Raw genomic sequence first — 10712 nt, forward strand, 5'->3', positions numbered from 1 at the left:
GTCAAATAAAGCGCCTAAAAGTATAGCTTCTGGGTGTGCACCGAATGAGTTAACTTGGAATGAATTTGCAACTACATCTCGTTCCTCTTTTTGTAAGATACTGACGTCCTTGATGCAATGCAAAGAAATAGTGCTGAGAAGCATATCTAACGTGTGATGATTCTTTTTAACGTGTACGAATGTTGGTCCATCAATATTAAGAATGATCACTACCATTCTTTTAAGTTCTTCTGATGGATTTCTGGTTTGAGCATGGAGTCTCAGAAGAGTGGAGGCTGTTGTAATCCATCTAGCATTGTGGACAGTTCCTGGATGTTTTTTTAGGAAAGGCTTTGTGATTGAATGTAGTCCTTTATGGACATTTGTGCAAATTTCTAAAAAGTACTATTGATCCATACTGAGTTTGTTTTTAAAAGAGTCATCGACGTTTGGAACGCATCCTTTGATGGCTTCATATTTTATTGAATATTTTAGGCATGAAAAGTTTGATATAAGCATTCCTAATTCGCATCTAAATGGTTATTCTTCTTTCTTTTTTTCTCTCTGTTCGTTTTGCCATTTCATCTTTTCTTTCTTGCCTTCGAACAAATTTCGTATAATTATCTCCATAGGACTGATTTACTGCCTTGTCAATGGATGAAGTGCTCATGAGTTTCTTAAGAAAGTTTTAATCCATGTAGAAATGAAATTCATTCTGTAGTATTTTTTGAAGGAGTAACATGTGCAATTTCTCACTTTAAAATAACTAATTTTCTTATTCGTATAGCAAGAACATAAAGCAATATCAGAAAGATCTGACATTCTTTTTCAAACACTCACAAACAAGTTCATCACTAGATCCGTTTTGTACATTCATCTTCTTTACTTGTTCCTTGATGAGAAACAAGAATTTGTCAATATTTGGCTTGAGGTACTGGAGGATGTCGTAGGAAGGGGTGGTAGCCATCTTCCAAATACTTTTAACATTCATTGACATTGTTTCGACGATTTGAAGATGTTCTTTTCTTCAAAGGCTTACTCCATTGGGATGTTTATTTTTAAGGTAGAGGTAATATCTCATTAAGTCTAGCTTACTTGGGAGAGCATTCAATGGGAAATCGCGGGGACTTTCATATAAAAAGTGCTCCTGAGTGCTCCTTGTTCTTGAAGCCATGATAAATGCAAATAAAGAATAGTTGTTTGTAGTTTGATAACTTATAGAATGAAGAGATTGATTTGATAAAACAAAGGATATAATCATAACTACCCAATGCGTAGTTATGTTCTTTGTTCTTCGAAGTACTCAGTAATCAATAATGACACTGGTAAGACTAAACAACCCTACGGGCAATGCTGTTACTTTTTTATAAACTAAAGTTGCAATGATTTTATAGGCAATAAATATTTTACACCAAGGCCCATTTCGGGTGCCTAAGAGTCGCAAATTCTATTGTGTCTTGACCAATGTCAAGGTCTCAACTACAAACTCAATTTGATATTTGTTAAAAAAGCCAATAGTTTCTAAATTTTCACAAATTAAACTCCCAAATACCAAACTTGAAGAAGTATAAAGTTTATATTACAAATGTTTATACATATATGTATACTGTACAGAATTCAGTTTACTATAATTTGTTGAAAAAAATTAAATGAAGGAAGAAAAATTGCAACGCGCTTTATATTACTCTACACTATATTTCTTTGATAAAGTCCACAAGTGTAGTAAAAGACCTCGTTTTTTAATTAACAAAGCGATTTTTTTTATAAAGAGGCTGTTTTTCCCCTACCTCTGTATATATTTTTTTTACACTCATACTACATTACAAAAAAAGATGATACGGTATAAATTTCAAAGAAAATGCATACGACTATCAAGTTGCTTGCAATGAAATTGGATCCGTATCATATCCTTAATGATCGAATTGCTTGTAATGAATTGTTTTCCAAAATTATTTTACCTGACAATGTTAGTATAAGTAAATTTACCACTCTATTGGAAATTATTTAGATTGCCAGGGCAATGTGGAAAATCCTCGAGTTTCCACATTACCCATTACATATACATATACAGTATTCGATCTAGAACATATAGAGCTTTTTGTGAGATTGTTTTGAAAAAATCAATGACGGTTGATTTAGAAAAAAAAAATGGTATCTCATGTTATATGAGACCAAAAATAACTGAACTGAAAAAAAAAAAAAAAATCGGTGCTCTGAACCAAGTCTCAACACTAATTCCCAACCCATTCACGGACTATTTCACGTCTGAGCCTTACTATTCATTGGTCCTAAACAAGAAAACGATGGTTATAGACTAGTTTTGTGTCTGTCCATATTTAGGCTTTGAGCATTAAGAAAAATAGCTTTTTTGTAAAAAACAAAATTGAGAAATTAAATTTTTTAGTAAAAATTTCAAAAGTCTACAACTATTCACAAAAAATCTAAATCAAAAAGACAATTTTTTTTAGAAAAAATTTCAAAAATTCATTGCTTTTCTCATTCAAATATATTATTAGGAAATTAATTTCATAAATATTGAATGATTTAAATTTTATATTATAATTTTAACAATCGAAGCTATTGACAAGAAATAAAACTTTTTGGAAATAAAAATTTTAATTTTTTGCAAAAAAATTTAAATACCAATTTATTTATAAAAAATTTTTTCCAAAATAAATGAATATTCTACATTTATTCTAAAAAATTAATTTTTGTTCCAAAAAAATCATAAGTTCATAGTACAGAATTTAACAAAAAAATTTAAAAAATTCATAGTTTGTTTACAGAAAATTTGAAAAATTCATAGTTTGTTTACAGAAAATTTGAAAAATTCATTTAAAAACTTGAAATTTTTTGCAAAAAAATTTCAATATTCTACATTTATTATAGAAAAATTAATTTTTTTGGGAAAAAATGTCAAAAATTCATAGTTTTTTTACAGAAAGTTTGAAAATTAATTTTTTTTGGAAAAAAAATTTGTAAAACTAAATTAAATTTGAAATATTAAATTTTTTAGTAGAACACAAAAATTCCTAAATTTTTTTGGGGAGTGAGCTGCATTTAACATTTAGTGTATATATATTTATAAATCTTCTGTTGTTCTTATCCTTCATGGAATCAAAAACTGTCAAAGAAATCATTCTGAAATTTAACAAGTATATATATAAAATAACTTTGCTCGCTTATATTATATGTTTTCGAACCTCCGAGGTCATAAAGAGGCTGTTTTTGACTGAAACAAAAACTCCTTTCCCTTATCTCTGTAAATACATCTCTCCTTCTCTCTGCACCTTCTCTGCAACACTCGCGGCCTTTTTTTTTTTTTTTTTTTATACCTTCATCCTTTTTTTCTTTTTTTAATGATAACAGTTCTGTATTGGATTTAATTCATTATCTAAAGGTGATTATTACTTACAAATATAGATATTCAAGTTGTGTACGTATTAAATATAATAATAATATACAATATTAAGGTATAATCTACTAGTATTCATATTTAGAACAAGAAAGCGTGCAGTACATCACTCATCATTTTTTTCCCTCCCCCGTCCCTCAACAACAAGGAGGGGTTCTAACGTAGAAAAGAAAAACCTGTTATTAGTTCAGGATTCAGGATAGCAATTGCAAGGCAATTAGGAGCATCTACAATTTAAACAAACTTAAATATAAAACGCACAACGTATATAATAATTAAAAGTGGTAGAAAATCATAGAAAGAGACCTTTTCATGCACCTGTAATCTCTGACTGGGCACCCCATATTATTATTTTTGGTGTGTACTTCATATAATATAAACAGAGACGCATCTTTAATTCTTAATATAACAAATAAGGTAAACAGTGATTTCATAAATGTAATAAATTAATTAACTTGACACATGATTCTCTCTTTTGGTTTCTCTCAGAGTCTTCTTTTCGCGGGGTATTCCATAGGATTTGACGTCGTTTCTTTTGGCTCTGCTATTTTTAGGACTTTCCTATTCATCAAATAAATATATCCATTTTCTAAGCGTATTTGGTAAGTTGGATTTTTTCTTTTAATAATTCAACAAAACTTAACTTTTGTTACAGGATTCTGTGTCCGAACATGCCTTTCTATATCTAATGTACATAAATTCATAGTACCCGTGTCGTCATAACATTTGGATTGATGAAGGATGTTGCGTATTATATATGGGACGTCATGAACTAACTTATTCAAATGCACTTCTGGGTACTGGGATTTTAGAGAGTAGGTTTTGCTCATGGACATTTTGATTAGGGGATTATCTGCACTTTGAGGATTGTAAGGACTTGATGGAGACTAAATGATGAAATACTTTTCCAAAAATTCTTGGAACATATGGGAAGAGAAGATTGTGTCTTGATTTGATCTCAGATTCTTCGGGTATACAAAGTTAACCAACCATTTTGATGTCTCAATAATTTTCTCCCTTGTGTTATCTGATTCTATCAAGGATAGAGTAAGACAAATCTTAAAAAATAACAATAAATATAATAACATATTATAATCTCCTTTCTCTTCAAATCGGAAACAAAATATTAATATATAAGTATGTACAATACACTCACGTTACCCCTATTGTTTTCTTTCTTTCGAACTCATCATCATATAATATAAATACAAATCCCCAATTCTCAATATAATAAGAAGGTAAACAAAAGATTTCATAAATATAATAAATTAGAATTAACTAATTAATTAACATGAAACATGACTATCTTTTTTCTTTCTTTCTCGGGAGTCTCCTTTTCGTGTGGAATTCGATAGGATATGACGATGTTTCTCTTGTCTCTGGGATATTTATAAATTTTCAATTCCTTACATAAATGCATCCATTTTCCGGGTATATTTGGTAAGTTTGAATTTTTCTTTTAATAATTCTACCATTCATATCACATAATTTTGTTGCAGGATTCTGTGTATCCAAACTCAACTTACAAAGATTTATGTATATAAATCCTTAGTACCGGTGTCGTAATAACATTTGGATTTATACGGGATATTTGGTACGTCATGAATTAATTTATTAAGTGCACTACTGTGTGCAGGGATTTTTGACACTAGATTTTGTCCATGAACTGTGCGATTCGGAGAATATCTGTACTCGTGAGGTATATTTTCTATACTCTAATAAACCGCCTTTTAGCTCTTCTTAATCGATTGCTTTGGTTCAACAGTAAGTAAGAAGGTTCTTCATATTTTTTACAGCAGCATCTTCTATTCTATCACATTGAGGATTGTAAGGACTTGAAGGAGACCAAATGATGCCATTGTTTTGCATAAATTCTTGGAACATATGGGACAAGAAGACTGTACCTTGATCTGATATCAGATTCTTCAGATATACAAAGTTAACAAAACATTTTGAAAATGTATCTTTAATTTTCTCCATATTTGGATCTTTTGTGTATTATTCAATTACCGTGGATCCTGATAATTTAACCACACATAACAGGTGAGAAGTTCCGTTTAACATGAATTAATTTGTAGACATTGATATAAAGATTAGTTGTTGTATATTGTTAGGTTTTAAACTCTCTTGGCATTGTGAAGGTTTTTTTTCCTTAAGTCTCACAGTTCGCAATAATCATATGAATTTGTTGTTAATTTTAGGAAAGAAATTAACTATCTGGTGCTTTTCTTTGGCTTTAGTCATTCCTTGGTGCGGCAAATGTAGTTTTCGCAAGAATATGTTATCAGCTAGTTTTAAGGACGACAATCTGTGTTCCTTGAAATATCAACCCGTCCATAATAGCTAATTATAAGATCATGTTCCTAAATAGTCTTGCCTAATGATTTTCTACATTTTTTTTCCTTTCAGATAATTATGGATCAACGAAACCAAAATTTCGAATTTTATCTGGCATGACAGCTACTCTAATCATAACTATTCTAATTGCGTTTTTTATTCCACAGTCTATTTTTTCTTTATCTCTTCCAGGATCATCTCCTTTAGCTGGTGACTAAAGCATCTACAACAATATGCTATATGATAATAAACTGGTAATGCTGAAGCAACAATCTAATTTTCATTACTTTGGCGTTTTGATTTATTTTAAGGAATAGTTATTGAAGGCTGTGCAGAGAGAATGATGATCGGTTATGACTTTGAAGGGAGGTAGTCCACTGAGGTAGATATGACACTTATAATATCCATTTGATGAGAATGACTTCTAATTTGATCATTGCATATCCTGACTTTATTTCATTGATAAATCTCATACCACATTGAATTAGTTTCCATCTGTCTCTATATTGTACATGACTTGAAGTGAACAATATCACATTTGAATTCATTTATTTGTCTTCAACAAGTCTTTTAATGGTACCGCTACTCTGCTCAATTATGAGGTAAAAGGTGTTAATTGATTAGGCATTCCCATAAATTCTTTTCTGTTTGTAGGAGTGGGAATTTTGAAAATATTATTCAATTTATTTTCAATGACGGAAAATCAGTTCTTATTTATTTTGTATCCGACAAAATCATTTTCTTCTTTTGCAATTTGAAATTTCTCAAGACTTAATGTGATTCCAAATCTCATGCATTTTTTTAGGATTTTCTTACTCTCCTAATTCATTCTCAAAGTCTTAGTCGTCAACGAAGATATCCTCAACTACTTTATGAACATTTGTTATGTCTTCCAGTGCAATTTCACACCAACTATTATACGCGTATTCCTTTTTCTCTTAAGTTTCACAGTTCTCAATAATCATATCAATACCTTTGTTAATTGCAGGACAGAAATCGACTCTCTGACCCTTTTTTTTGTTTTGCGATATTTATCGCAAAACCTACCTTGGTGCGACAAATGTAGTTTCGCAAGAATTGTTTTTTTTTTGGCTAGTTTTAAGAACGACAATCTGTGTTCCTTTAAAAACTAAAACGTCATTAACAGATAAATTTAAGATCATGTTCCTAATTATTAATTCGTCATGATTTTCTACAATTCCTTATTCTTACAGATAATATACCAAAGATTGCACGAGTGCTCGATAGACTTCATCTGTTTTCGTTATCCTTCCTATCTCTTCAATTATTCGAACAACGAAACAAAAATTAACGATTTTATGTTTTATTACCGCTACTCTAATTATAAATAATCTTATCGTACGGTTCATTCCACCGTCTAATTTTACGTCTTCTCTTCCAAGATCATCGATGGGATGTAATGACGTAGTATCAAAACAATAAGTCATATTCCGTTCTTTCATGATACTTTGAACTGGTAATGATATAAGCTCAATCTAATCTTCTGTACGTTGGTGTTTTCGATTTGGTTTAAAGAATAGTTATTGAAGATTGTGCAGAAAGAATAATGATTAGTAGTGACTTCGAAGCAATTGGATGGCAAGAACTTATAACTCTATATTTGCATAGCTTGAGTTGTTTCACTGATAAATTTCTAAACACATTCAATTATTTAACATCTTTTTCCAACCCGTTGAGATAAAAATAATCCAAGAACTTTAGTTCTGGATACTTTTTTCTCTTAACTCGTTTCTCTGAGCGGATAAAAACAGTAATAGCATTTGTTGCTTAAATAACATACATTTGATATTTTGCACGCCTTGAAGGGAACAAAATCACATTTGAATTCATTTATTTGTGTTCAACAAGTCTTTTAATTGTACTGCAACTATGCTCAATTATGAGGTAAAAGATGTTAATTGATTAGCCATACCCATAAATGACCTAAATTATTTTCTGTTTCTAGAAGTAGGAAATTTGCGAATAATATTAAATATATTTTAATTGACGAAAATTCCATTCTGATTTATTTTGTATCCTACAAAATCATTTTCTTCTTTTGCAAATTGAAATGTCTCTAGACTTAATGTGATTCCAAATTCCATGAATATTTTCAGGATTCTTGTTACTCTCTTAATTTCATTCTCAAGGTATTTGTCGTCAACAAGTATATTCTTAACTACTTTATGAAGATTTGGAATGTCTTTTAAAGTAATATCTTCCCTATAGAGCTTTGCCTATGATTTTTTTTTCTTTTTTTTTTAAATCTCATATGTTCGATTAGGAAGGTTTTATCCCCTATGTGTTATCCGACTTTATCATTAATATATTGTTTGAATAATCAGCGCGGGAAATTTATGTCTTGACATATATATTCTATATTCAAAAACGGGTGAGATGTATCATTAATAATATTGAGAAAGATATAGACATATTTCTTCCATATTCGGATCTTTTGTGTATTATTCAATTACCGTGGATCCTGATAATGTAACCACACATAACAGGTGAGAAGTTCCGTTTAATATGAATTAATTCGTAGACATTGATATAAATATTAGTTATTGTATATTGTTAGGTTTTAGACTCTCTTGGCATTGTGAAGGGGTTTTGTTTCTTAAGATTCACAGTTTTCAATAATCATATCGATTTCTTAGTTAATTGCAGGACAGAAATCGACTATCGGGTTTAGTCATTCCTTGGTGCAACAAATGTAGTTTCGCAAGAATTGTTTTTTTGGCTAGTTTTAAAGACGACAATCTGTGTTCCTTTAAAAACTAAAACGTCATTAACAGATAAATTGAAGATCATGTTCCTAATTATTAATTCGTAATGATTTTCTACACTTCCTTATTCTTACAGATAATATACCAAAGATTGCACGAGTGCTCTTCATCTGTTTTCGTTATCCTTCGTATCTCTTCAATTATTGGATCAACGAAACAAAAATTTCGGATTTTATGTTTTATTACCGCTACTCTAATTATAAATGATCTTATTGTACTGTTCATTCCACCGTCTAATTTTATGTTTTCTCTTCCAAGATCATGGAGGTAATGACTTAGTATCAACAACAATATGTTATTTTCTGTTCTTTCAGGATATTTTGAACTGGTAATCATATAAGCACAATCTAACCTTCTGAATGTTGGTGTTTTCGATTTGGTTTAAAGAATAGTTATTGAAGATTGTGCTGAAAGAATAATGGTTGGTAATGACTTCGAAGCAATTGTATGGCAAGAGCTTATATGTAGACATGAGATATATCTTTAATAATATTAATAAAAAAATATACATATTACTTCCATATTGGGATCTTTTTTATATTATTCAATTACAAATATTAGTTGTTGTATATTTTTAGGTTTTAAACTCTCTTGGCATTGTGAGGGGGATATTCTTTGATAAGTTTCACATTTCTCAACAATCATATGAATTTGTTGTTAATTTTAGGAAAGAAATTCATTATCTGGTCCTTTTCTTTGGCTTTAGTCATTCCTTGGTGCGGCAAATGTAGTTTTAGCAAGTTTATGTTATCGGCTAGTTTTAAGGGCAACAATCTGTGTTCCTCTAAATAGCAAGCCGTCCTTAATGGCTAAGTATAAGATCATGTTCCTAAATAGTCTTGTGTAATGATTTTCTACATTTTTTTTTCTTTCAGATAATTATGGATCAACGTAACCAAAATTTCGAATTTTATCTGGCATGACATCTACTCTAATCATAACTATTCTAATCGAGTTTTTTATTCCACAGTCTATTTTTTCTTCATCTCTTCCATGATCATCTCCTCTAGCTGGTGACTAAAGCATCTACAATAATATGATATTGTCCTTTCTTCCATGATAATAAACTGGTAATGCTGAAGGAAAAATCTAATTTTCATTACTTTGGCGTTTTGATTTATTTTAAGGAATAGTTATTCTAGGTTGTGCAGAGAGAATGATGATCGATTATGACTTTGAAGGGAGGTAGTCTACTGAGGTAGATATGCCACTTTTAATATCCATTTGATGAGAATGACTTCTAATTTGAGCATTGCATATCCTGACTTTATTTCATTGATAAATCTCATACCACATTGAACTAGTTTCCATATTTATCTATATTGTACATGACTTGAAGTGAACAAAATCACATTTGAATTCATTTATTTGTCTTAAACAAGTCTTTTAATTGTACTGCAACTATGTTGTATTATGAGGTAAAATATGTTAATTGATTAGCCATACCCATAAATGAACTAAATTCTTTTCTGTTTGTAGGAGTGGGAAATTTGAAAATATTATCAATTTATTTTCATTGACGGAAATTCAATTCTAATTGATATTGTATTCGACAAAATCATTTTCTTCTTTTGCAATTTGAAATTTCTCTAGACTTAATGTGATTCCAAGTTCCATACATCTTTTTAGGATTCATCTTACTCACCTAATTTATTCTCAAGGTCTTTGTCGTCAACGAAGATATCCTCAACTACTTTATGAAGTTTTGGAATGTCTTTTAAAGTAAAGCTCTCTTAAAGTAATATCTTTCGCATAAAAGCTCTTATAGCAGTGGTTAGTTAATTAATTAGGGATCAGTGTATTATTTTAAGGGACGGGCTGTTCAACTTTCTTTAATTTGGAACCTTTTGTTATAGTAGAGTTATAAATCTTAAGAGAAATACAATTGTTGTTCAATGGAGGAGAGTAGAAACAAAGAATGAAGGTAGAGTAGAGAGAGAGATATATATATATAGATGTATAAAGAGACAGAGGGAGAAGAGAGAGATATAGAAAAATTGAAATAAAAAAGTAGTTTTATTTCAGAGTCAAATAAAGATAATAGGAACATGGTTAGTTATTTTATAGGTATACTTACTCCATTTCAGATTCCCTTGATTAACTGAATGATTTTATGTGTGATAACACATACAAACAAACTCATGAATAGACTTGCAGTAGTACGCATCATTACTCGGATTAATTAGACGTGGCTA

At 30.1% G+C, this 10712-nt stretch overlaps 1 long non-coding RNA gene across 10 annotated transcripts; it reads left to right on the top strand.

Annotated features, from left to right (window-relative positions):
• Positions 1–3831: 3831 nt before the first annotated feature.
• LOC121130394 (uncharacterized) lies at positions 3832–9528 on the top strand. Of its 10 annotated transcripts, XR_011783873.1 has the most exons (7): positions 3832–3996; positions 4050–4834; positions 4894–5985; positions 6043–6113; positions 6220–6333; positions 6386–9330; positions 9393–9528. It is a non-coding gene; the product is annotated as an uncharacterized lncRNA (long non-coding RNA). The 10 variants fall into 10 exon arrangements; XR_011783869.1 differs by having other exon boundaries at positions 4894–6333; positions 6386–8784; positions 8832–9330; XR_011783870.1 differs by having other exon boundaries at positions 4894–6333; positions 6386–6654; positions 6720–9330.
• The last annotated feature ends 1184 nt before the right edge of the window (positions 9529–10712 follow it).

This window comes from Lepeophtheirus salmonis, chromosome Z, assembly GCF_016086655.4.
Source record: "Lepeophtheirus salmonis chromosome Z, UVic_Lsal_1.4, whole genome shotgun sequence".
In the NCBI taxonomy this organism is placed as follows: Eukaryota; Metazoa; Arthropoda; class Copepoda; order Siphonostomatoida; family Caligidae; genus Lepeophtheirus; species Lepeophtheirus salmonis.